Source organism: Pteropus alecto, unplaced genomic scaffold, assembly GCF_000325575.1.
Source record: "Pteropus alecto unplaced genomic scaffold, ASM32557v1 scaffold71, whole genome shotgun sequence".
Classification (NCBI taxonomy): Eukaryota; Metazoa; Chordata; class Mammalia; order Chiroptera; family Pteropodidae; genus Pteropus; species Pteropus alecto.
In genome coordinates this window covers 18,308,163-18,313,949 of record NW_006433024.1, presented here as the reverse complement: position 1 = coordinate 18,313,949, position 5,787 = coordinate 18,308,163, and positions in this window count along the sequence as shown.

Genomic DNA, 5,787 nt, shown 5'->3' with positions numbered 1-5,787 from the left:
AGTGTTCTCCCTCGCTTAGAGACGAATGCCTGCGGACAGAGAGGTGAGCCCGAACCGAAACGGGGGTCTCCCGCCTTCGTCTTGTGAGATCACGCAGTGTGGAAGCCTTGCTCTTCTTTCCCTGTCTCAGAACTCGCACCAGTGGTTCTCAGGGTGCACTTCCCCTGGTCAGCAGCGTCATAGCAAAAATGCCATCCCGGGGCCTGGGGCCCAGTGACCTGTGCTTTCTCAAGCCCTCCAGGTGATTCTGGGGCCACCAAAGTTTGAGAACCACAGAAAGTTTGGGCCGATCTCTCCACTTCAAATCCTTCAAGCCATGCACTCTTCATTCTTCACTGTGTTTAGCAAAATCATTCTAAATACAGACACGATCACAACACTTTGCTGCCCAAAACCCTTCGATAGCTCCCGAAATCAGACAGCTTTGGGTACCACTTCAAATCCTCTTGTTCCTGCCTCTCATACCAGCTGCGGCTGTGATGCTCTGCTCCATGCAGTTTGTTTGTTGTTTGTCGGTTCTGACCAGCTTCAAGAGCAACTTGCCTTCCCTCGAGCCTGCCTCTGTCCCTCCTGATCCTTCTTGGCCTGGGCCTTCCCTGGTACAAACGCATGCACAGGACAGAAGTGCAAGAGAAGTTGCTGCCCCATAAGGCTGCCTTGGTCAAGGGGAGACAGAACCTGCGCGTAAATGTGTCCTACTTTCTTCCTGCTCTAAGTCCTCCTGAAAGTTCCATGAGACAGAGCAACTCTGCTTGGAACCCACCGCCTGGTCCCTGGATCACACTCTCCAACTAAGAATTCACACTTAAATCTTTGTCATAGGCTTTGCTTTCCGCAGACCCTTGGGTTCAGACATACTCCATTACCTATTCATGTCTAGCTGTGGAACATTCAGTTCATACAAGGCTGGAATCTAGGACAGAAGTTCTACACTGAGCAAGACAAACTGCCCTCCTCTGGGCCCCAATTACCAATGCATTGTGGTGTTGGGGAAGGTAGGACCCCCTCCATGAGGCCTTCCTTCTCCTTTAGAAGTGGGGTCGCTGTGATGTTAAATCTGACCTAGATGGGGGAGAGTGCCATGCTTTCTGGAAGTGGACAGGTTCCCTACTGTGTCCTTTTCTTAGGCTGTACCCTCTCCCAGCATTATTAAACGGGCTCCTCTCCACTCCGCCCCCGCCCTGCAATCTCCAGATCCCCAGAACTTCTGTGTAATGACACAAATTGTGACTACATACTGAGCATTTACCGTGGCCAGGCTCTTTGTGTCATGGTAGACAACGACGTGGTTTGGGGAGCAGCTAGATTCTCTGGACTAGAGTCTTGGCCCTGTTACCTATCATCTGTGCAAATTTGAGCAAGTCACAAACAATCTGTGCCCCAGGGTCCTCTTTTGTAAAATGGGGACAAGAATATCTCCCTCATAGAATTGTTAGGGCAACAATGTTAACATGTGAAGTGCTTAGAGCCAAGCAGGGCACACTGTTAGTGCTTCATAAGTGTGGCTATTATAACCATTAAATCTTTATTCTTACTACCACGCTGTCACCTAAGCATTATCGTCCATTTATTCAGATAGAAACTAAAGTTCAGAGAGGTTAAGTGACTTGCCCAAGGTCACACAGCCAGTCAGAGCTAGAGCTGGTGCTTTAACCCTGGCTATTCCAGTCCAGAGCCCTTGGCACTGAGAAACTGTTTCCTGCTTCTCAGGTACCGAGTTGCAGCTTTAAACCACTCTCCATCCTGAGGAGAGGCCTGGGCCCTGCTCGAGCCCCTGCCTGTGCATGGGCTTAGATTATTTGATAAAGGAAGACCATCAGGAGAACGAAGGACTTCCGGGGGCCCCTGGGGTGCAGATCAGCCTCCATTCTCCCAGGAGAAGGACTCGCCTTTCTCCTGAGTCCGCTCACCTTTTGAACCTAGCATGAGTTGTGGCCGAGTGGTGACATTGGGCTGCTAGGATTAGGGAAGGAATTTCTATAAAACCGTGTTTCCAAAGCTGCATCTCAAGGAAAATTCATGCCCTCGGAGGCCTGGTGGGGTTAAATGAAGAACAGCTCTGTGGTGAAACATGCCTGGAAAATGTCTAGTTACATCAAGTGAAAAGGCCTTTTTGCCCCGAGCCTTCTGAGAAACTTTAATATGTCAATACGGATTGTGACTCTCCAGAGGGGAATGAAACATGCATGTTTCCCAAACGAATTTACCCAGAGAACTCTCTTTCTTGAGGATGATCTTTCAGATTTGCAGAACTTGCTTTGGGCATAGCTGCTGTGGTGTTTGGCACACTTCTATCCTCTTCCAGATGGACAGATTGCCTTAGACAGATGGGGGCTTCCCTGAGCTTACTGCTCCTGCCTGCGAAGTCTGCTCTCTGCTTTTGGAAGAAGCCATTAGTCACCCATCTTGGGCTTTGGGTGCCAGCTCTGGGATGTGAAGAACGCTGTGCTCAGTGAGGCGGCATGAGCAGTATCCTGGGCCACAGTCCTGTGGCCTAGAAAGTGAAGGCCACCTCTAAGGACAGACCCAATACTGGCTAAGGTTCTGCCACACAATGCATTGCCTATTATGGTCATGATGGTTATTAAAATTGAAATGTTTTCCATACTAGTTGTTTAAAAGCTGCTGCTCTGAGTCCCCAGGTTTCACCACCGCTACTACTGTCCCAGTCACCCTGGATCCCTCACATGGGATTCTCTCCACCTTCCTATGATCCAGCAGCCAAGGTGTCAACGCTTGGCATAGGCTTCAGCAGGCTTAGGTCTATTCCAACTGGTCAGAACCCTGCCATATCGGATGACAAATAATTTGAATATCATCCTTGGTATCAACCATGGGTACCTATCAGATGCTCTACCATCTGAAGATGACATGAGCAGGTGAAGAACATAGGACCTATGGTATGCTAGAAGAGAAAGAGCACGGACTTGGGGCTCAGATCTTTCAACCCCTTTCTCTGCCGTTTCCTGGCTATGTACCCTGGAGAGGTTATTGTCTCTCCCTGAGTCTTGGTGTCTCATCTGCAGTCTGGGCGTTATGAGGGTAAAGGAGCCCTGTGGTCAGCCAAGGGCCTGGGCCACAAAGAATGTTAGTTGCTTCTTCCTTCCCTATGGTGCCCCAGCCGAGATGCTGGTAGGAGGCGGGTTCCTGGAGTGATGTTTCTCCTAAGTGTGCCTCACCCAGAGCAGCCTCCTCATTAAGGGAGCTGCTCCCTATCCACAGTTAATTACTCTCTAACTGCCTGCTCCCTGCTGGGCCCCGCCTGCTCTCTGCCTCCTGCTTGAGCAGGAGATGGTGTCTAATTGGAAGTCACTCTACTGACCTGGCAGGACGCCCATCCTGCTGGGGGAGGCAGTCTGAGTAGGAGGCTGTCCCTGCTGGGCTCCTGCGGGCCACTTCCAGATGAGGTGCAGGGACAGCAAAGGCGTGTCTGGCCTTTGGCTGTTACTAACCTAGTGAGAGCAGGACAGGGAAGAGTGTCGGCTGGGCTCGTGGTGTTGGAGGCTCCACATTGGTTTATTTTTCTGTAAAAGCAATCTAGAGTAGTGGTTAGGGGTATACACTTGGAGCCCAACAGACCTGGTTCGAATCCTCGCTTTCTGCTTACCAGCCCAAGACTTTATAAAAGCCTCATCTGATCCTCAGTTTTCCCATCTGAAGAAAATGAATGCTTTTATGCTGAAGAAAGGAGGAAAAGACATGCAGGGTTTAGCACAGAGCCTGGCCAGCAGCAAGCCCTCAGTCAATGAGGCTGTTGTTACAGGTGCACACTCTCGACTCTATCCCACCGTTCGAAGTCAAAGGCCCCATCCAGAACTTTCCACATACATCTCATGTAATCTTCACAACAACTCAATGAGGTTATTCGATTTTTTTCACAGAAAGAGAAACTAAGATTCAGAGAGGTAAAGTGACTTGTTCAAGATCCAACTGGTAAGTGAAAGAGGTCTAATCATACTGTTCTTTCAGAATCCACTCCTGACACTTGTTCATAAATAAACACTTATTGGGTGTCTATTATGTCTCCCACTTGAGTCCAGTAAGGACTGGCCTCCAAACTTTTGGTTACCCTCTCAACTATAGTAAATCACTTCTCACCCCTTTTTTCCGGCATGCCTCTACTCTAGAGGTGAGAGAGCTGCGTACTCAATTTCCCAGCCTCTTTTACAGCTAGAAATGTATCTGACAACCTAGTACAGGGACTAGGGGTAAGCAGTAGTAGGAAATGAAAAGGTCTTCCAAAGAAATCTTCTAATTTCTGCTAAAGAGTTCAAATTCCACTAGTACATAGATAACTTCTACTCTCTTCCTTCTTCATGTCTGTGAGTTCTGGAGCCACAGCAGCCATCTTGTGACCATGAGACTTCAAACATAAGGATAAAACCAATATGCTAAGGATGTCCAAGAAGACAAACTGGAATTCCTGATGGCTGAACCTGGAACTATTAGATTGAGGCCTGAACTACCACTCCAATAGCCCCCTCGCCATTTGTTTGAGGGCTAAATTCAGGTCAATCGTTATCAAAGCATGATACCTATTTGAATAGCGGCATCAGGATCGCATAGAAACCTGTTAGGAAAGCAAATTCTTGCCCTTCCCCCACCACCCAGGCCTGCTAAAACAAAATCTCTGAGCAATCTAGGTTTTTACAAATGCTCCGAGTGATTCTGATGCATATTGAACTATAGAAACCACTGGCTTAAGCGGCTTGTTAATCTGGTACTTGTTTATTTACATCTGAGTGCAAGTCTCATTAAAACCATCTCTCTGAGCTTTTGCTCAAAGCTTTTTCTCTGCATAGAACGCCCAATTTCTCCTTTCCCTGCCAGTCTTTTTTATTAAATACATTCGTTTTAATCATAGAAACCCAGAATGGCAGAAAATTCAGCTGCTGAGATTTGGCAGGGCGCATGATTATTTTTCGGATTTGGTCTCCGCCGTCTCGGAGGGCTGAATAGAAGCAAAAAGCTACACGATTGCTCAATTTTAAACAATTTCAGGTTCCAGCTGGAAAACCCAGAACCAGTGTTTGTCCTCTGCCTTTTACATTAGATGAGGGGTTCTGCGGTCTCACGCTCTGGTGCAGAAGTGGTGCCCCGAGGGGTCTGGAAAAGAATATTTCTCTGATACTTCAAAGGTTTGATGCAAAAGGACAGCAGGCGGGCTCACTGACGGTAAAGATCGACTCTTGTTAAGGAAGCTACAGGCCTAGGACGTGACTACCCGCCAAGATCCACTTCCTAATTTTAGTTAGGAATTTTTATGTTCAGACTATCCTATGTGGTTACTTTCAGTCTTTGAGTTTGTAAGGCCCACCCCACAGGCTTCCCCTGAGCTTGTCAGGGTTAGTCTGTGGGCCCTTTGTGTCCTCAGTGGGGATGGAGAAACAGGCTTCAACTACATCTGGGAGACTCAGCATAGGCACACTGCAGAGAGGCGGGCATACTAGGATGGGAGGAAATGACAGCCGTTAAACAATTTACCGCCGTGGCAATCTTGCTCGCTTCCATTTTGCTTTGATCTCATAGACGGCTTCATGTTTCCTCTGAGAACTTCCTATTCCAAATCCATTCTTGGTTACTATTTTTGTGTTAGTCAGAGATTGCTTAGTTGCAAGGAATAGAAACCACTTAAAGCAGCTCAAGTAAGGTCGGCGAGGGTACAGATAGCATGGAAATGAAATATGGTCTCAGACCTCATGGAACTGAGCCGCAAGGGACCATGAAAATATCCTTTTCTTGTGTATTTCCTCTCTCTCCTCCTTCCATATGGTCTGTCTTCTGTGC